We start from the raw sequence: 22,928 nt of genomic DNA, 5'->3' as shown, positions 1-22,928 counted from the left end.
ATGATTAGAAAAATTGGGAGTATCTAAGGCTGGGGCATCGATTATTGCTTGCTTGATTAAATCAAACGCTTCTTTTTCTGTTAATCCCCACTTAAAGACTGAATTTTTCTTGATCATAGTTTGAAGTGGCAAAATAATTTGAGAAAAATCTGAAACAAAACTTTTAACAAAATTGATTTGGCCTAAAAATGACTGCATGGATTTCTTATTATGTGGGAAAGGGATTTCAGAGATTTCTTTGATCCGATCAGGATCAATATAAATGCCATCTTTAGACACAATAAAGCCTAAGAGCTTTCCTTGGTCAAGAGCAAAGAAATATTTTTTAGGGTTAAGAGAAATACCATATCTTTTGCAGCGTTGAAATATTTGATTTAGATCATGCAAATGATTGGACCTCTCTTTAGAGAATACAGTAATATCATCTAGATAGACGACTACTGTTCTATTAATCAACCCTTTAAAAGCTATATCCATCGCTCTTTGGAATGTCGCTCCTGCATTAATAAGTCCGAAAGGCATTTTCTGATATGCATATGTTCCCCATTTTGTTCTGAATGTGGTTTTAAGCTGGTCATCAGGATGGACCAAAACTTGGTTATATCCTGAGAAACCGTCTAGAAAGGACATTAATTCAGAGCCTGCTACTGAGTGGAGTATTTTCTCCATGGTAGGTAATGGGAAATTGTCTTTTAAGCTCGCTTTGTTCAAATTTCTGAAATCAATACAAATCCGAATGTCGCCATTTTTCTTTCTGACTGGCACCATATTGGAGACCCAGTTTGAGTGTCGAACTGGAAAAATAATCTTGGCTTTCAAGAGTTTGTTAAGTTCAGTTTTTATTTGACTCTCTTAGCTTGGATGTATTTTCCTTAACTTCTTCTGAATTGGTTTCTGATCGGGAAGCACTGGAATGGTATGCTGGATAATGGATGTATCATATGTCTTCAAATCATCATATTTCCAAGAAAAAACCTGTTTATTTTTTCTTAACAGTTTAATGAATGCCTCTTTCTCTTCCAAGGAAAGTCCTAATCCTAAATTAATGTTTTGAGGAGTTCGCTCAGTGCCAAGATTTATCAACTCAAACCTTAGGGTAGAACTTTGGAGCTTTGTATTAGTCACAGGTTTAAACCTGTCTTTAATATCATAAAGATCTTCCAGCTTTACCACAGGCTTAGGAATTGAATTTTCCTGAGGTGTGTCTTTCATTTGAAAGTCATGCTCATTTTCCTCAATAATTTGATTATCATAGGACTTTTCAGAAGTTAAGAATTGTAAAATATCCTCATCATGGTTGAATACTCTCCAATTAGTGACATTGTCAGGAATTGATGGCCTAAAAAGCAATTCTACTGAAAATCTATCTGGGCTATAGTCTTCAGAAGGTGGGAGCTTGGAAGCTACATTGGCTAGCAAGTCGACTGCCGAGTTTTGAGACCTAGGGATGGAGGAAATATTGAATGCTGAAAAGTGTGAGGTGAGTTCTTTTACTAGCGACTGATAATGTTTAAGATGATTTCAAAGACAACGAATTGTATTTCTCACCTGTTTGATAATAATTTCAGAATCGCCGAATACTTTTAAATATTTCACTTTAAGGCTGATTTCTTTATACAGTCCTTGGACTAAGGCTTCATACTCGGTTGTATTGTTAGTGCATTCAAATTCTAGCCAACAGGACAACATTGTTTTTTCTCCTTGTGGATTAACCAAAATACATCCTGCTCCTAAGCCCTCACTAGATTTGGACCCATCGAAATATAACGACCAAAATAAAGAAGTATTGACAATTTTATTTACAGTTTTCTCAGTATCATTGAAACATCTAGACCTAGTTTGTGAAAAATTCTCAATCTGAGATGTAAAATGGTTCACTGAGAAAGGGGATGACTGGGCAGTAAAGTTACCAAAGAATGACTCAGATGAATAATTCCCCAAAATGTTGTTATTAAATGCTACAGGTTGGTTTTCTTGCTCAAATTCAGTAACTGTATGGGTCATATGTTTTTCTCGATCAATCCTTATTTGATTTGGCTTAACCTTATAGGGAAGCCACATATGTGACCAATCAGTAGAAATATACCCATGTAGTTTTTCAGACCAATCCCTACTCAAGATTAAACTGTAAAATTCAGGTATATTGGCTATTAGGATATCAATCCTTTGTACTACTCTGGGATCAGCAGATAACCTGATAGTTACGGAATTAATCTCTCCCACAACCTGTACTTTGGTCCTGTCCAACTGTACAATATGAATAGCAGACTTCTGGGGTTCAATGTTTAGTTTGGAACAAACTGAAGCTGGCATTATGTTAGAAGATGCCCCTGAGTCAATAAAACAGTTGTGCAGGTTTCTGTTGTAGATCTCATAGGTTAGAAGGAAAGGTGGAGTATGAGAGTTTGATCTATCTCCAATCAGAACCGCATCGGTAGCTTCAACCATACCAGGAGGAGGTTGCCCTGAACCATTAGCAGCTTTAGCATTGGGAAGAGGTGAAGAAGGAACAGAATTCAATTCTTTGAGAAGCAATTTCTGCTGATGTTTTAATTTACTAAGTTCAAACATAGTAATGTTTGCTTTAGTTTTCTTCATGTCATCAACAATATTGTAATCCATTGAATCAGATACCACTAACGTTTTAAATGTTGAAGGAGTATTAGAAGTTAAAGGTTGGTCTTGGGGAACTGCTGCAGGTGATTTCTTTGCAAGTATTTTTTCCTTTGTTGTAGCAGCTCCTGCACTCCTTTTCTTTGACATTGCCTGAACAGGTTCGGAAGTACTTTTACTCCTAGTAGTGACCGGGAACGCTTCTTCTTCATTATCGGTATCGGAGTTGGGGAGTATAAAATCCCACATTCCATGACATTCTACGACTTCTTCTTCAGCATCAGTTGGTGAGATTGTTTCCTCTTCCTCTTCTTCTTGCTCTGAATCTGCATTAGATATGACATTCGGTGGCTTTGATTCAGTTTTCTTATAAGTCCTAAAGGGTCTTTTGGTTGAGGTTTCGGCTACCTGTTTTTTTATTTCAACCATTTCATTTGACAAAGTTTTTAGGACTTTTTGCAAACCCTCCATGTCGTATGGGTCTTTTGGGGTTTTCTTCCTTGAGTCATCTTTAAAAGAGACTTTTTCGGCTTTTCTGTCTTCCAGAGCAACTTTCTTTTCTAGAGCATTAATACGTTTCTCCACAACAAGTGCTTCTTTCATATTTTCGGCTAAGGTAGGTTTCCCAGCCCTATCTACAAAAATGGCTATATTAGCAGGTAGGGTAGTTATATACCATTCGCTTCGAATTTGTTCACTTGGTTTGGAGGCCATCGGGATTTTATTCAGGAGTTTATTGAATCGAGCATTAAATTCCTTAATTGGTTCCCTATGCTCTATCCTAAGATTGGAGAGATCATTTATTAGGGTAGCCAAAGACCTATCATCTCCATATTTTGTAAGAAACTGTTCTTGGCAAGTGTTCCAACTAGTAATGGAACCAAAGGGTAAAGAAAAATACCAGGATCCTACTGATCCTTGCAAGGTGTAAGGGAACAGTCTAACAACAACATCTTGTTCTGTTACTCCTTTCAAGTTGACTTCCAACATGAAATTATTAATATGTTCCTCAGCCTAGGTCCCATCATCCGGGTTAAACTTGGGTAGCCATTTTTCAGGTGCATCTGGTAATTCATGCAATGGTGCAGGCATGTTGACTGCACCAGGCCTGGTCCATGGATCTGCCATTGTAATAGCAGTAGTGGTTGATACTACTATTGGAATTCCAAATTTCTGGGAAGGAACTAATGTTGAGGAGTGAGCAGGTTGGGATGTTAAAGCTCCTAATCCCTGATGAACAACAATATGTAATGGGGGAGTGGATGGCTGACTTTGCAGAGGGGAAGATGAAATGGAGGATGTGGATGAAAGCTCTTCACTGTCAGATCCTTCAGTATATTTCTTCGCCTTTTTCCTTTTGGGTAAAGGGAACTCAGTGGGTTCAATACCGAGCTTTTCGCTCTGAAGTCTCGTGAGAGGGTGAGGTAAATTGAACTGCGAAGTCGCACTGCTTTGTGATACCTCAGATTTCTGTGGTGAAATCGAGAAGCTCTGAAGTTTGTGGATAAGAGACTGGACTTCAGGGGATTCAAGACTTAATTGTTCTGGAGTATGATGGGTTTGAGCAGTGGTAGTTGATTCCTCTTTTTCTTGTTTGGATACTGGAGAACCAGCATGCAATTGGGAAGTCCAAGGGGATACGGAGGGAGAATTACTCTTAGAATGGCTTGCAGATTTGGGTTTGCTTGCCATTCACAGTTGATTTCCCTCCTTCTAGCGCCAAAAATGTTGATGCCCCGAAAATCGCTGTATCAACATTGGGGGATAACCACCCGGTCCGGACCTTAGTATAGCTCCTTTTCCGTTTAAATGGTGGCTCCGACTGGGGATAATGGGATCAGTTTCCCAGCAATGAATAAACGGGTGAATGGATAATTGATTGACTAATCTAATGATAGGCGAATAGCTAAATCTATCAGCAAAATAAAAGAGCTATTACTTATCCCGGGAACTATTAAGCTTTGAAGTGTAGCGCTTGATGATCTGTGTCTATGGAAAGGCATATAGATGACTCCATCTAACAGATATGGACATTAATTCATTCAAGGATTACTTTGCTTAAATAGTTAAGCAAAGCGATTAAAGCAATATTACTACACTTGTCATTTATATCATCGACACATATATGATTAAAAGAAAATCACACCATAAACATCCAATAGTGGAAGGAATACAAAACTGTTGTTAAAGCACATACATATATTCAATAATAGCAAAGATAATCAAATAACAATTCATATGAAAAGAATGAATTCAGACATAGATAAAAGTACCATATGAGCTGCTAGACACTCCCAATATCAATCGCTACTTGAGATTCTTCCTTCAACGCAGAAACACTTTCAAACAAATACAATAGTGCACAATTGCATAAAAGCTTCCCTGTCAAATTTAGAATAACTGGTCCAATTTCATAAAAGAATATGGCTAAAGCACAATAGTGCAACTTCAATCTTTAAGTCAAGTACAAAAATTTATGACCCTTTCCAAAACAATGAAAGGGTCTATAAATACTTAATTAATCTAACTATCTAAGAAACTGAAATCCTACTTAATTGGTATCAATTGATTTTGATCCTATTCTCTCCATCAATCTGGCAGTCGGCGGCATGAATCATCAAGTAGGTTGTTTGGCTTTAAATTTGAGTTGACTTATCGCAAGCATCGGCTCCACTTCGGGTGGTCTGTTGAGGCGAGAGCTGAGCTGGGCCGCATAGGTGGCATCCTGAATATCGGGGATAATATACCCGATTGCATCCGTAAGGCACTTCAGGGCGGCTCTCTGTGTGTGTGGTTTTACCAAGAAGAACCAATAGGTGTCCCAGGTTAAACTGTTAATTCCAGCAATTAATCTCCCCTTTTCCTCTAGATCTGGATAACATGATTGCTCCAATGTTTTCATCGTTGTCAATTTTCCTAGTGTGCATTGGGAAATCATGTTTGATAAGTAGAGAGTGTTATTGACTAATTCAACTAAATTGCTTGAAGTTGATTTGCATCTTGAAACTGCCCTCTCTGCTTTCATTAACTGGGACTGCCATTCTGTAAAGAGTATATCTTTATGTGACTCTAAGATCCTTGGTAAATTCGTTGCTTGTCCTTGATCAGTATCTTGCCAGTCGAGAAATGCAGCTATCGTTTCTTCAACTTGATCCAATTCAGTCCTAGCCTTGTCTACTTTATTACTTATGGATGCCGTTAATTCACATAGTGGCTCTGCCTGGGCGATTTGTTGACATACAAGCTTAATTTGGGCTATCAATGCAGTATTTATTTGTAGTGCTTCTACTCTGAATTCAGCCACTTGTGGAATGCTCTTTGTCTTTTCAATCTATGCTGATAGTTGAGCGATTTGCTCATCTTTTGATTTCAGCATTTTCTCATTCGCTGCCTTCAATTGTGCCAAGGCCTCTGACAATTCTTTCTGCTTTTGGATTGCGCTGTGGTCAATCCTTTGTTTTTCTGCCTGCAATTGTTGAGTTAGTTGACTATTTAATTGTTGTTGCGTCAACAATTGCTGCTCTGCCTGCTCCGCTTTCTGCTTTGCTTCAGTTAGTTGTGCCTTGTTGAGGGCCCCGAAATCGGGTCAACAACAAGGGGGATACCCACCCGGTCGGGAACCTGGTTGGCGGCTCCGTGCCCGTTTGGAGTAGCCGGTCCGACTGGGGATAATGGGACCAGCTTCCCAATATGAGGGGTGTGTGTGTGTGTAGAGTTTGATGGTATTGATTTAGGGGTATTTTAAGATAATTTAATTCTAACTTCTAAACTAACTCTATGCTATTGTAATCTAATGAAAAACAATACATCTAATCTACGCTAACCAGGGTAGAATTCTTTCATTATGCGATCTAAAAAGATTTCGAATAATAGCTGGTAATAAAGATCATTTAGCTATCATAAGAATATAAATCAATTAAGATAAACCATTCTGCATAAAAAGTTAGGCAAAACAATTGTGAACAGCATATCACATAATTAGTTATTCATATGTCAAGCACAAATAAATGACTCCACCGTACAGAAGTGCCAAATGGTAATACATACATTCATATATTAACATATAAAGAACTCAGCTGCATATCACTTTAGGAATACAAGCAGAAATTAGTCAAGAGATAAAAGTACCATTTATGACTGATTTCACTAATAAACTTCAAGCAATAACGATTTATTTCTACTTGTTCTAATATCTGTTAAGAGTACAGAAGTGCAACATCAGTAACAGACATTAAAATGCAAACATAAATAAATCTCGATCCATCCATTCATCAAAAACCCCCTCCGAGGGTGCAAAAGTGCATGTTCTGAGGACACGTTTTTTGACAGATTTCTGGACCCTTCTCCAAATGCCATGAGAAGGGTTAAATACTACTAACTAATTAATCTTAATTACACAAATTTAGGGAACGGCTTCAAATGACCGCCCTTTTACTAAAAGCAAATTTATTTCTAAAAAACAAATCTAATTTCTAACCATTTCTGTATCTGCTCCTTAGTGCTATAAGCAATGTGTTGTTCGCCCTGAAAGAGTTGGCTGGTTGTTCTTTCCTTTTGATCGAGCTTGAAAATTAGAAATAACAAGAGTTGGCACCTCTTTTTGATAGACTAGAAGATATTTTTGAAAACCTTTCTCTAGCTGGGTGTATTCGCTGCGCGTATACTTAGTACAACCCAGGTTCCTTTTGAATTGATTTTGTTGTTGCTATTTCGGTTTCCGGTCGTGCGAATGACTCAATGAGTTGGGAGTCGCGTTGTATGGACAATCTCCTGTATCGAGAATTGCTTCCGTTCTTTGTTCCAGGCTTTTCTGGAGCGTCCTCCTTCTTTTGCGTTTCTCTTTTTGCTTTACCCAGTCTGAGCTTCAAGATCTTTTGCAAACACGCTGCTTCTATACGCCTTTGACTTTGAGTCTTAGATAGTTTATCTTCATCAGCGACTGTTGGGTGATACTCTGGAATCCGCGGTCCTGCTGCATGCGGCATCCATTTGCGGAGGCATCTTCTCTCTGTTACCCCATTGGCGCTTTCTTCTTTTCCTTAGATGTTTCCTGCATATAGATTTATATTAGTTACATGTCTTGCAGCTTACGCAAAGAAGAAGAGAAATGATGAAAAGATTGACGTGAAAGCATTAAGTTCTAATGAATGCGTAATTCTGACACTCATCATGATTTGACTCTTCGAAAAACGCGATACAATCATTCTTGGATACTGAAGCATGCGATCATTAATTTCCCTTTAGGTGCGCGCTCAATTTTGGGTTTACCATTTATGTCGAAGGATTCTTGCGATGAGTCCTTTCTGCGATTGGAATCGCAGTATCGAGGACTGCGACGTCATTAAGTGTTATCGCAAATTGCCAATATCGCAGATCGCAGTTTTGAATGATCGCAGATCGCAAGATCGCAGGGTTTTTGCTTTATCACTCTGTGCTGCTTATGCGACATTGCGACGTGTGACGTCGCATATCGGCCGTCGGTGATTCCTTAGGTTTTCCCCTTTTGAGCGCTTTTAATGCATGCGATAAGATGGGTTCTCGCGTCGCTCCTTTTCAGTGTATTTATGCGCTTTGGGAAAACGCTTCTCTCTACCTTTGCGACGCGATATAGCTCTTAGGGGGTTAATACAAAAGATTTTTATTTTTTTAAACAAAATATTTTTTGGATTTTTGGTTAAGGGTCCCCCTTTGCTTGATGTTATTACTAATATCAAACAAAGAGGGGGGGTGTTGGTGACCACAACAATGGCGATTCACTGTGAAGAACCAGTTATCTCTGCTTTTCTATTGACTGTTCACTTCCGAAGCAGCAAAATTTTAATATGTCTAAATTTTGTTATGGACAGATAGAGTAGATTACCCCTCACCTTGTCAACGATACTTTTTCTCAACCTTTTTATATCCAAATTGCTTGCTTCCTCAGGCTTTTTCTTGCGTTCGCACCAGATATTACTAGGTCTTGATTAAAGATAAAATAAGGTCTTCTCTGCGTACTGGCTTAAAAGTATGCTCATTTGTCGTAGGTAGAGCCTCTGCTACCCGCAAGCGTCCATAGCCTCGATAGGGTTACCATGTTATCCAGCAATGATCCTTTTTCTTGCTTGAGGTTACTTGCAACATTCCAGAGAAAAAAAATCCTTTTTTGACACACTTTTCCTTTTTTAATTCTCTAAAGAACAATGTCTTGGTTTGGTGGCCAAATTATGACACAATCATTCACTTGATTTACACTTTTGCTGAACAAGCCAGCTCGTGATGAGACCTCGTGTCTTTTGATTGCAACAATCTTAAGTCGTTGCCCTATTTTGATAGACAGTATTGGCAAAGTCAGCAAGTCATAATACCTGTGATCATGATAAGCCGGCTCGTGATGAGACCTCTTATTCTTTGAGATATAGTGTTTGCCTTGGATTGTTTCTCTGAATGCTGCAATTTCCTTTTAGCAAGGAGGAAGTCATTGTTTTTCCTTAAGAAAGCTCTGGACGACAATAATAGAGTTTTTGAAAACAACAGTTTTGCAGAGAATACTTATTTTATTATTGATGATACCTTTCATTGTGCTGATACAAAGCAGTTCTTTACCAAAGGTTGCTTTCGTCAAAGTTTTTTTTTTTTTTTAGAGGTTGAAACTAGCATCGTAATCAGGGTGAAGTTAACTCTATTTGTCAATAATAAAATTCAGATTTTTCAAAAATTTTGCCATTTGTACAAGCGAAATCAAAATCTGATAGAGAATTGGCGTGCTCTTTCATGAATCCTTTTAAATAATCATTTCCAACCGGTTTTATTCATAAAAAGAGAAAAACAAAACAAAAATAAAAACTAAAAATTAAATTTATCCTACAAAAATTAGAAGAATTCTCTTCTATGGAAAATACATTTTGAGAATTTGCCCATTCACAGGCAGAGAATCTCTCTTGCCTGTTAAATCCTGCAACACAAAAGTCGATGGGCCTATGACCTCTACAATCTGAAAAGGACCAAGCCACAGCTTCTGGAATTTCGTATGTTTGCCCTTTTCTTCATGAGCCTTATCCCATTTTAAAACTAAATCACTCATCTGAAAAAAAATTATGGTCATTATGTTTGAGTCAAAAGAGGATTTTATTAGCGCTTGGTGGTGAGCATGGTTTTTCGTAGCTTGTTCTCGTCGTTCTTCTAGTTTGTTTATCTCCATTTGTCTTTATTGTAAGGAGGAAGTAGGTACTTCATCGATGTATTGCACTAAAGACAAAGAGGGAATGACTAGGTGAGTCGAAAGAACCACTTCTCTCCCATAAACTAAATTAAAGGGAGAAGTGCGGATAGAAGCTTTCTTTGTAATTCTATCTGCCCATAAGGCATTTACCAGCGCTTTGTGCCAATTCTTTTGGTTTTGGTCAACTGTCTTTTTAATAATCCTGATTAGGTTCTTGTTTGTTGATTCGGCCAACCCGTTACCTTGCGGATAGTAGTTGGCAGAATACTTCATCTTGAACCCTATTTTGAGCGCAAACTCAGTCATTACATTTCCAGAAAAATATGATGCATTATCAAACATTAAGGCCGTTTGCAATCCAAACCTAGTGATGATAAACTGATCTATGAATTCAATAATTTTTTCAGAATTAGCTGTCTTGAGAGGAACTGCTTCTACCCATTTGGTAAAATAGTCAATTGTCGTGAGGATATACCTATGCTGTTTAGAAGAGTGAGGAACGATCTCACCTATTATGTCCAGGTCCCACTGACTGAACGGTTGCTCAATGTTAACCGGCTGCAGTGGCATGGATGACTTCTTTTGTTTCCCTACAGCAGTCTAGCAGACTTGGCATCTCCTTACGTAGTTGTATGAGTCTTTGAACAGCGTGGGCCAGTAATATCCTGCACGCAAGATTTTATGGGCGGTGGCTTCTCCAGCATAGTTTCCACCTGCTAGTCCATCGTGAAGTTCCTGCAAAACCTTTTCGGCTTCAGTTTTCTCAAGACATCTAAGAAGCACAGAATCGTAATTTCTTTTAAACAGAACATCATTTATGAGCTGGTATTGTTTAGCTTTCAACCTCAGGGCTCTCTTCTTGGTGTGATCCAGGTGAAATGGAGCATACCCGTTCTTAAGAAAATAAATGGTGTCAGCATATAATGATTCTGCGTCGTTTAGGCTTACCTCATACGTGTGTACCTCTTCAGACGAGTTCTCGGGAATTTGCGATGCTCCAGCTAACATCTTGCAGAAGCCTTGACCTCTCACGATGTGTGCTGGCTTGATCTCAAGATCGTATTCTTGTAGGTCGGTGATCCAATTCGCTCTCTTTTCGCCCACGTCCTTCTGTATCAGGAGGTTTCTTACCGCTGGGAACAGTACTATGACTTTGGTATGGGCTTTTAGCAAGAAAGGTCTGAAATATTTGATCGTTTTGAAAACGGCATATGCCTGTCTCTCTATGTCTGAGTAATTAAGTTCAGCACCTTGTAAGTTCGAGCTAAAGAATGCGATTGGAGCTTCTGCCTTTTCTTGATTCACTTGAGTTAAAATCGCAGCATAAGATTTCTCTGAGGCAAACGTGTATAAGATAAAAGGTTCTGAAAAATTTGGGGTTGCTAGAGATGGAGCATTAATGATAGCTTGTTTGATTAAGTTGAATGCTTCGTGCTCATCTAGACCCCATTTGAAATTTGAATTCTTTTTTATCATATTTTGTAAAGGAGAAATAATACGTCAAAAATCAGGAACAAATATTTTGACAAAATTGATCTGTCCAAGGAAGGATTGCATGGCTTTCTTGTTATGGGGCATGGATATCTCGGAAATTTCCTTGATTCTATTGGGTTCTATGTGAATACCAGATTTTGACACTATGAATCCGAGCAATTTCCCTTCGCTTAATGCAAAGAAAGATTTCTTTGGGTTGAGCGAAATCCCATACCTCAAACACCTTTGAAAGATTTGCTTCAAATATTTGAGATCGTTGCTTCATTTTTTGGAGTACACTGTTATATCATCCAGGTAAATCACTACTGATTTATTGACTAACCCTTTAAACACGATGTCCATGGCTCTCTGAAAGGTAGCTCCGGCATTGATCAGACCAAATGGCATCTTCCAATATGCATAAGTGCCCCATTTGGTTCGGGACATAGTCTTTAACTGATCATTGGGATGCACCAGTACTTGATTGTATCCTGAAAATCCATCCAGGAAAGACATTAATTCTGAGCCTGCTACTGCCTGTAATATTTGTTCCATAGGTGGGAGGGGAAAGTTATCTTTCTGACAGGCTTTGTTGAGATTTCGTAAATCGATACAGATTCTAATGTCTCCGTTTTTCTTCCTAACAGGTACCATATTGGATACCCATTTGGAATGCCTGACGGGGAAAATTATTTTGGCTCTCAACAACTTATTAAGCTCAGTTTTTATCTGATTTTCTAAGTTAGGGTGTATTTTTCTGAGCTTCTGCTGGACAGGTTTTTCATTGTCAATCATAGGGATAGTGTGTTGAATGATAGAAGTGTTGTAAGTCTTCAGCTCATCATAATTCCAGGCAAAAACGTTTTTGTACTGTCTTAGAAGATGAATGTACGCTGATTTCTCTTAAGGGGCTAGGCCGTGGCCTAGGTTAACGTTTTGTGGCTTCTGGTCGGTTCCTAGGTTCACCGATTCATAGTTCATAGTTGAACTGTATAGTTTGGCATTAGCTGACCTTTTGAACTGACTTTTCAAATCATATAGGTCTTCTAACTTGACCACCAATTTGGGTATAGCATTGTCAGTGCTACTTTGTTTTATTTGGTGATCATGATGGCCTTTGTCGATTATGTGATTTGAGTAGGATCCTTCAAAGGTGAGGAAACTTACGATGTCTGGATCGTCGTTGAATACTCTCCAGTTGGTGATGTTGTCAGGGATGGACGGTCTAAAGATTAATTCTATTGAAAACCTATCAGGACTAAAATCTTCGGAAGGGATCAGTCTAGAGGCTACGTTAGCTAACAGGTCTGCGCTCGCGTTTTGAATTCTTGGAATTGACGAGATGTTGAATGCTATGAAATGTGCAATGAGATCTTGAACTAACGATTGATAGTGCTTTAAATGACTTGACAGACAGTGTATGGTGCTACGTACCTGTTTTATGACGATCTCAGAATCTCCAAAGACTTGAAGATACTTAACGTTCAATCCGATTGCTTTGTATAGGCCTTGAACCAAGGCTTCGTACTCCGCTGTGTTGTTCGTGCAATCGAACTCAAGTCTGCATGTGAGCATAATCTTGTTCTCGTCCGGGCTGATCAGAACGCATCCGGCTCCTGCTCCCTCATTGGATTTAGACCCGTCAAAATATAATTTCCAAAATAAAGATGTATTTAAAGAATTATCTAAAAAACTAAAACATTTTGAGTCATCAGTTTGGGAGAAATTTTCAACTTGGGATAAAACTGAATTCTCTAAGTAAGGTGAAATATGAGCATTGAAATTGCCGAGAAAAGAATCTACTGCGTAATTGCCTACAATGCTACTATTGTATGTTATGGCTTCATTTTCTGCTTCTAGTTCTGTCACTATGTATTTTTGGTGCAACTCTCATTCAACCTTTATCTGATTTGGTTTACCATTGTATGGTAACCACATGTGCGACCAGTCGGTTGAGAAATATCTGTGGAGTTTCTCCGACCAATCCCTGCTAAGAATCAAACCATAGAACTCAGGGATATCAGCTACTAGAATGTCGATAACCTGACACACTTTTGGGTTAGACGACAATCTTATGGTCACCTGATTAAGTTCACCAATCACTTCGACTTGGGATCGATCAAGTTGAACTATACGTACTGCGGATGTTTGAGGTTGCACATTCAATTTAGCACATATTGACCTGGGTAAAATATTCGTTGAAGCACCCGAATCGACCAAGCAATTGTGCACGTTTTTATTGAAGATTTCATATGTGAGAAGAAAAGGAGGAGTATGAGATCTTGATCTTCCTCCAATCAAGGCGATGTCATTTGGATCAATCTCATTGATCTCGTTGGTTGGAGGCCTTCCCAGATTGTGGGAAGCTACAGCTGTAGGTAAAGATGTAGTAGGCACAACATGTAATTCTTTCATCATTATTTTCTGCTGGTGTTTCAATTTACTCAATCCATAAAGAGTGATGTTAGCCCTAGTCTTCTTCATGTCGTCAATGATGTTATACTCCATTTCATCTGACACTATCAGTGTTCTTGATAGAGGTGCTTGATCAGATTGGACTGGGCTAAACTAGGTCGCTTTAGCAGTTGTCTTTTTTGTTGCGACCTTATCTTTTGTTGCAGGGCTTGCGCCCTTTTGTTTTGGGGTAGTCTGGGGAGGATCAAGTTGATTTCTGCTTCTCGTGCTAACAGGAAATGCTTCTTGATCCTCTTCTTGTGGGAGGATGAAATTCCACATTCCTTGTAGTTCCACGACCTCTTCATCGCCGGTCTGCCCTTCAGTGGTATTCTCTTCTTCTTCTTCTTCTTCAGATTCAACGTTTGAGACAGCATTGGGTGGCTTCGTCTCCATGGGAGGGTTTCTTTTAAAAGTCCTGAAAGGTTTTCTTGAGGACGTTTCTACTACTTGTTTTTTAATATCAATCATCTCATTGGACATGGCTTTCAACACTTTTTTAATCCTTCCATATCGAAAGGATCTTTCGTTTGCTTCTTCTTGGTGTCTTCTTTGAAAGAGATCTTCTTGGATTTGCGTTCTTCAATTGCAGATCTCTTTTCAAGGGCTACTATGCGCTTTTCAACTGCCAACGCCTCTGTCAAGTTGTCAACTAAGGTGGCCTTATTTGCCCTATCTACGAAGATAGCCAAGTTTGGAGGTAACGCCGTGATGTACCATTCACATCTTACTTCCTCGCTGGGTTGTGAAGCAGCGGGGATTTTGTTAAGGATCTTATTGAATCGTAAGTTAAAATCTTTAATGGGTTCTCTAGCCTCAGCCTTAAGATTAGATAGGTCATTGATCAATGTCGCTGTGGATCTGTCATCACCAAACTTGGTGAGGAACTGACTTTGAAAAATGTCCCAGCTTGTGATGGATCCGGAAGGTAACGAAAAGTACCACGACCGGGCTGTTCCTTGCATTGTATAAGGGAAAAGCCGGACAACAGCGTCTTCGTTAGTAACTCCGTTGAGATTAACAGAAAGCATGAAATTATTGATATGTTCTTCGGCTAGTATGCCTGCTTCCGGATTGAATTTAGGCAGCCACTTCTCAGGATGTGCCGGTATAGGGCTCAGGGGTGGAGGCATTAAAACCGCCCCAGGATTGTTCCATGGAGACTGGGCCATCGTTGAGCTGCCTGTCAATGGAAGTGCAGAATATGATCTCTGATGCTGAGAAGATGGAGATATTAAGGTCTTTGATGTTCGAAGAGGAAAGGTTGTGGAAGATGGATGAGTGATCTGGGGTGAAGATGTGGGTGGCTGACTTCGCGGTGAGGGAGTTGAAATGGACGAGGTAGATGAAGGAGTCTCTATGTCAGACTCTGGAAGTGCTTTCCTTGCTCTTTTCCTAGTGGGGAGAGGGATTTTAGTTGGCTGGATGCCAAACCTTTCACTCTTCAATCTGGTAAGGGGATGAGCAGGATTGTACTGCGAAGTCACGCTGCCTTTAGATTTATCAGACCTCTGAGTAAAAATAGAGAATCCCTGGAGTTTAAGAATCAAAGTTTGAAGTTCAGGGGGATCAATGATAAGTTGGTCTGATATATTAGAGTGTGTAGCAGCGGTGGATGCCCGAGCGACTTCCAGCTCTGAGTTTAATCGTACCGGAGAAGTCGGGGGAGTTGTTGAGGGTGATTTGCTCTCATAATGGTATTCAGATTTTGACTTATGCGCCATTCATAGCTCGAGCCCTCCTTCTAGCGCCAAATATGTTGAGGGCCCCGAAATCGGGTCAACAACAAGGGGGATACCCACCCGGTCGGGAACCTGGTTGGCGGCTTCGTGCCCGTTTGGAGTAGCCGGTCCGACTGGGGATAATGGGACCAGCTTCCCAATATGAGGGGTGTGTGTGTGTGTAGAGTTTGATGGTATTGATTTAGGGGTATTTTAAGCTAATTTAATTCTAACTTCTAAACTAACTCTATGCTATTGTAATCTAATGAAAAACAATACATCTAATCTACGCTAACCCGGGGTAGAATTCTTTCATTATGAGATCTAAAAAGATTTCGAATAATAGCTGGTAATAAAGATCATTCAGCTATCATAAGAATATAAATCAATTAAGATGAACCATTCTGCATAAAAAGTTAGGCAAAACAGTTGTGAACAGCATATCGCATAATTAGTTATTCATATGTCAAGCACAAATAAATGACTCCACCGTACAGAAGTGCCAAATGGTAATACATACATTCATATATTAACATATAAAGAACTCAGCTGCATATCACTTTAGGAATACAAGAAGAAATTAGTCAAGAGATAAAAGTACCATTTATGACTGATTTCACTAATAAACTCCAAGCAATAACGATTTATTTCTACTTGTTCTAATATCTGTTAAGAGTACAGAAGTGCAACATCAGTAACAGACATTAAAATGCAAACATAAATAAATCTCGATCCATCCATTCATCAAAAACCCCCTCCGAGGGTGCAAAAGTGCATGTTCTGAGGACAAGTTTTTTGACAAATTTCCGGACCCTTCTCCAAATGCCATGAGAAGGGTTAAATACTACTAACTAATTAATCTTAATTACACAAATTTAGGGAACGGCTTCAAATGACCGCCCTTTTACTAAAAGCAAATTTATTTCTAAAAATCAAATCTAATTTCTAACCGTTTCTGTATCTGCTCCTTAGTGCTGTAAGCAATGCGCTGTTCGCCCTGAAAGAGTCAGTTGGTTGTTCTTTCCTTTTTTTTCAAGCTTGAAAATTAGAAATAACAAGAGCTGACACCTCTTTCTGATAGACTAGAAGATATTTTCGAAAACCTTTCTCTAGCTAGGTGTATTCGTTGCGTGTATACTTAGTACAACCCAGGTTTCTTTTGAATTGATTTTGTTGTTGCTATTTCGATTTCCGGTTGTGCGAATGACTCAATGAGTTGGGAGTCACGTTGTATGGACAATCCCCTATATCGATAATTGCTTCCGTTCTTTGTTCCAGGCTTTTCTGGAGTGTCCTCCTTCTTTTGCGTTTCTCTTTTTGCTTTACCCAGTCTGAGCTTCAAGATCTTTTGCAAACACGCTGCTTTTGTGCGCCTTTGACTCTGAGTCTTAGATAGTCTATTTTCATCAGCGACTGTTGGGTGATACTCTGGAATCCGCAGTCCTGCTGCATGCGGCATCCATTTGCGGAGGCATCTTCTCTCTATTACCCCATTGGCGCTTTCTTCTTTTCCTTAGATGTTTCCTGCATATAGATTTATATTAGTTACATGTCTTGCAGCTTATGCAAAGAAGAAGAGAAATGACAAAAAGATTGACGTGAAAGCATTAAGTTCTAATGAATGCGTAATTCTGACACTCATCATGATTTGACTCTTCGAAAAACGTGATACAATCATTCTTGGATGCTGAAGCATGCGATCATTAATTTCCCTTTAGGTGCGCGCTCAATTTTGGGTTTACCGTTTATGTCGGAGGATTCTTGTGATGAGTCCTTTCTGCGATTGGAATCGCAGTATCGAGGACTGCGACGTCATTAAGTGTTATCGCAAATTGCCAATATCGCAGATCACAGTTTTGAATGATCGCAGATCGCAAGATCGCAGGGTTTTTGCTTTATCACTCTGTGCTGCTTATGCGACATTGCGACGTGCGACGTCGCATATCGGCCGTCGGTGATTCCTTAGGTTTTCCCCTTTTGAGCGCTTTTAATGCATGCGATGCGATGGGTTCTCGTGTCGCTCCTTTTCAGTGTATTTATGCGCTTTGGGAAAACGCTTCTCTCTACCTTTGCGACGCGATATAGCTCTTAGGGAGTTAATACAAAAGATTTTTTTTTTTTTAAACAAAATATTTTTTGGATTTTTGGTTAAGGGTCCCCCTTTGCTTGATGTTATTACTAATATCAAACAAAGAGGGGGGATGTTGGTGACCACAACATGCCTGTAACAAGAAAATTTCTTGATCCTTTGTTTTCATTAAAAGACTTACCTTCGATGCCTTATCTATTGTTGCTGTCGAATAGGCTCCAGCATATTGTGACAGTTTTGTCAGGTCATCGGAGGGGTCAAATTCCTCCTTCCAAACCACATTGCCCGTGACCGTCTGTTCTGGGAAAAGGGAAGGTTGATCAGTCCTTATTCTTTTCCTCTGTCGTTTTACTACAGCTTTATGTCTTGGGCTGTAGAAGAAATCCAAGGGAGGAATCTCTTCTACCTGCAAAATGATTTGATCGGAGGGATCCTTTGGTATTATCTCTACCTCTTTTGAAATGGGTGGGCCGCTGGTTCCACTTAGAACCTGTGGTGAAGTGGTTTCCTATGTGTCTGCTGCCTTTGAAGTGTCAGTGTCCTTTGAACATTCCAGACCACTGATAATGGAATCAAATTGTTGCCATTCCTGGAGCAATTTTGGGTCAATATGAGTATCCACGTTTACTTCAGTGGTGGTCTGTTTCTGTTCTTTTATCTGGGTCTCTTCCTGCACTTTCTCCTGCTCTATAGTCTGAGTTTCCTCCTGTGGCTTTTCTGGTTCTATTGTTGTAACAGGAGGCTCTTTTGACTGTTGTCGTTCAGGCTCGCTTGTCAATGTTGTTGGCGATGTTGCTAATAGATATAGAGGCAGAGTTTGTAACCTTTGTTCTCTAAGTCTGTTAAGCTCAACCAACCCTTCATCTTGATATTTCATTCTAGCAAATGCGTTAACCTGCATTATTGACTCAGCGGAGGAGATGATCCGGATTTAAACAGGAACGCAACAAATTACAGAGATAACCATGTACACAAAGATGCAGCGGAAATAATACTTCATTTCATTAATGGAAAATACTGAAATATGCTTACAACCAGAAATGGAAATAAACCAGCTAGGGCGATGGTAGCTTATCTCTGAGAAGAGATGTGATGGCTACATGCCTCTGAAATGTGTTACAATGAGGCTCGAAGGCCTATTTATTGTTGAGAAACAATGGAAAACCCTTAACATTCCAAAAACCTAACCCTAGGAGATGAAATGCCAAACTGTGGGCCCCGTTTGGGGTAAATTGGTACATCAACTTCCCGGGGTCGTAACTTTGGCATATGATCTCTGTTTCACGCATACAATAGCTCGTTAGAAAGATCTATCCGAGTACTACCATTGTTGGAACGGTCAACCTCGGTCCATTCCATGGACCCATGTTGCCCCCGGATTCCCCAAAAAACGTCGTTTAGGGCCTCAAAACGGCTCCGGAAGTTCAGGACCCGAAAAACTGCTAAAATTAGTAAGTTGTGCTACAATTAAGGAAACTGAAAATGCTGAGAAAGACAATGGTGGGGGTCCAGGTGGACTTGGCAGGTGGCCACCAATATCCACCTGGATCATTCCTCCCCCTTAGGAAGCAATGGTCCCCATTGCATTGAGCTCCTCCATGAGATGAGGAAACTTTTGCTGAACTTGTTCCCTGGTGAGCCACTTGCCCTGCTGAAGGAGTTGGCCTGCTTTGACAACTCGATACAGTTGGATATTCTTTTGGCGAGTGTTATTGATCTGTGTGTCCATGATCCGATCAGTTGCAGCTTGTTCCATGCAATCTGGATTTAATTCTGTGGGTTTGAGCTGTTCTGCAATGTCGGATGTGTCTAGCAATGGTGGAAAGTATGGCCGAAGGCGGTCCACATTGAATACTGGGTGCAGGCCAAGGAATGGGGGAATGCTGAGCTCAAATGCATTATCTCCCATAGCCTTATTAATGGTGTAAGGACCATATCGGAGTGGTCTCAATTTCCGATAGGCTCCAGTAAGGCGTTCCTTTTGAAAATACAACCAGACTTTGTCGCCCACCTGAAACTTGTGTGGCACCCGGTGTTGATCATGTCGCTTCTTGTACTTGGCATTTGATTTCTCAAGAATGTCATGGACCTACTGGCGAATATGTTGGATGTGTTCAATGAAGCTGGTGGCCTTATCTGTTTCGGACTGGACATAAGCTGAATTCATGTGAGTAGCTGCAAGTGGCATGGCCACATCAATGGGGCATAGTGGCTAGAATCCCAAACCCACCTGAAAAGGGCTATGTCCAGTGGAGCTGTGAAGAGCTCGGTTGTAGCTGTGTTGAACATAGGGGAGGCTCTCATCCCATGTGCGTGGATGCTTTGAGTTATACATGCGCAGAATGTGCACAATCGTCCTATTGACAACCTCTGTCTGGCCATCAGTTTGAGGATGGAAAGCTGTGGACTTCGTGAGTTTGGTGTCCAGCATTGACCAGAGACTGGACCAAAATGTGATGAGAAACCGACTGTCCCAATCTGAGATGATAGACTGTGGGATCCCGAAGTGCACCCACACTCGTTCAAAGAAGAGTATAGCAGTGGCTTCTGCTGTGATATTCTTCTTGCAGGCCATCATAATGGCCATCTTCGAGAACCTGTCGACGACCACAAAAACACAGTCATTTCCATGCTTAGTGGAAGGAATGCCTGACATGTAATCCATGGAGATGGATTCCCAAGGTCGACTAGGACTAGGCAACGGGGTATACAGGTCGTGCTTCTTAATGGTCGGTTTGGCAATGGCACAGGCAGTACATGATCTGATATACTTCCCAACATCCTGTCGAAGATTCGGCCAATAGAAATAATTTTTCAGTACTGCCACTGTTTTCTCGACCCCGAAATGCCCAGTAGCCCGACTGTAGTGTGCTTCCCAAATCATCTTGGCACGCTCGCTTGCAGGAACACAAAGGTGACCGAGGTGGAATAATAGGGCATCTTGGAGGTGAAAATCTACAACATGCCAACCCTCCAAGAGTGTCTGGTATGTGTGGCCGAATTCTGGGTCGCTTTTGTAGAGAAGTGGCCAATCAGAAGTCTCGTGCCCACAAGAGTTGAGCACGGTGGTTAACGCCATGATCGGTGGTCGACTGAGGCAATCTGCAACATTATTGGTGCTGCCCTTCTTATACTTGATATTCAAATGGAACGGTTGCAGGTATGTAGACCACTTTTGATGGCGATCATTCTGCAATTTCCCTTGGGTTTGTATGAACTACAGGGGTCAGTGGTCTGTGTGGATGACCGTTTCCTTCCCCAAAATGTAATGCTTCCATTGTCGGCAGGCCTGTACAATGGAATAATCTCTTTATCATAAGTGGGGTACTTCCAGACTGTGTCTGAAAGTGTTTCACTGTGATATGCCACTCGATGTCCATGTTGAGTAAGGACTGCCCCAATAGCATAGTCAGAGGCATCTGTCTCGACCTCAAATGGTTGTTGTAAATCTGGTAACGCGAGCACTGGTGCCGTGCAGAGGCGATCCTTCAACTCCATGAATGCCTTCTGTTGAGATTCAGACCAATAAAACTTTGCTTTAGCCCCTCCCTTGGTGACTTGACTCAAGGGCCAAGAAATATGAGAAAACCCCAACACAAACCTGGGGTAGAAGTTGGCAAGACCTAGAAAGCTACGGAGCTCTGTTAGAGTGGCTGGAGAGGGCCAATCCCGAATGACTTGGATCTTGGCTGGATCGACATGCACCCCCTATTCATCAATGATGTATCCCAGATACTGAACCTGGGTCATGCCAAAAGTGCATTTCTCCAAATTGGCACATAGCTTGTGTTGCCGCAGTGTTTGGAGAACCTGTCGGATGTGGTGGAGGTGCTCTTCCCAACTCTGGCTGAAGATTGGAATGTCATCCAAGTATAATACTACAAAGGTGTTGGTGAAGGGACGCAAGATGTCATCCATTAGCCTCATAAAGGTTGCAGGAGCATTCGTCAATCCGAAAGGCATGACCAACCATTCGAAGAGGCCCTCCTTGGATTTGAAGGCAGTCTTCCACACATCAGAGGGTTCAATTGGTACCTGGTGATATCCTGACATCAAATCGATCTTGCTAAAATATTTCGCCCCCTTTAGTTGGTCTAGGAGGTCATCAATCCGCGGGATCGGGTACCTATTACGGACAGTGATCTTGTTCAGCGCCCGATAGTCAATACAGAGTCTCCACGTCCCATCCTTCTTCTGTACCAACACGATCGGGCTTCCACAGGGCGATGAACTCGGACGGATGTGACCTTTCTATAGGAGCTCCTGAATCTACCTCTTGATTTCATTGTTCTCCAGAATGGAGCGCCGATAAATTGGTCCATTGGGTAGCGGCGCACCTGGGGTCAGGTCGATGGAGTGCTTGACTTGACAGTGCAGAGGAACCCCTGCCGAGGAGGTGAAGATGTCCTCGTACTCCTCCACAATCTTGTTCATCTGTAGTTGTCATGCAGAGGGACCCCGTCTGGAGGCCGCGGCCATTGTCTTCTTCTTTCCTTAAGGGCGTATCATCAGGAAAACAAATTTCCTGGTTTTGGAAATGATCTTACTGCATTGTTTTGCAGATATCAAAGAGATGGCGGCAGGTGGTGCTACCTCTGGTATCCTGAACAACTTATTTCCCAATGTAATAATAACATCACAGGGCCTTGATTCATACACAGCATGTCACTTCCACAAGTATGGTTGTCCTAGTAATACATCACAAACTTCAAGGGGAGCAATGTCACACAATACCTCATCCGTGAAGGGCTTGATGTTGTATGGAAGGCGACACTGCTGGCTCACGCAAAGATCTCGTCCTTGGTGAAGCCACCCATGGTGTATGGTTGTGGATGTGCTGTGGTCAGTAAGCCCAACCGCTTCATGACCTCTGCCGAAATGAGGTTCTTTTGACTCCGGCTATCAACAATGAACTGTATCGGGGAGCCCTTTACCCACATCTGGGAGTGGAAGAGACGCTCCTCCTCCTCTGGATCTTCGGGTTCATTTTTCTGGATCTTTGAGGTAGCAACAGTGGCGCTGGGATCCGCATCAATGATCTGCTTCCCTTTTTCATACCCCTTATCGGGTTCTGACTCAGAGTCGGAACATGCATCTGATTCTGAAACCTTTATCTCAGCCACCAGAGACTGCTTGGCCCGACACTCACTTGTGTTGTGAGTGGAGCTCTTATGGAACTCGCACCATTTTCCAGTGTCCTTTCTCGGCTTCGTGGCGCTGTTCTTTGCTTGCAGCTTCGGCTGGTTGTCTTGGGCTGTCTCACCTTGGCTTTGTCCTTTGTTTTGTGGTTTAGGGGCACATTTCCCCTGCTTTGGATTCGCAGATCCAAAGTCTCGCTTCTTTTGTTTAAACTTCTGCTCGACCTTGACGGCATATCGGT

This window comes from Pinus tabuliformis, chromosome 5_2 (assembly GCF_031772625.1).
Source record: "Pinus tabuliformis cultivar Carrire ecotype Pingquan chromosome 5_2, CPIR1, whole genome shotgun sequence".
Classification (NCBI taxonomy): Eukaryota; Viridiplantae; Streptophyta; class Pinopsida; order Pinales; family Pinaceae; genus Pinus; species Pinus tabuliformis.
The sequence above is the reverse complement of the archived record's forward strand: the minus strand, read 5'-3'. Positions refer to the sequence as shown.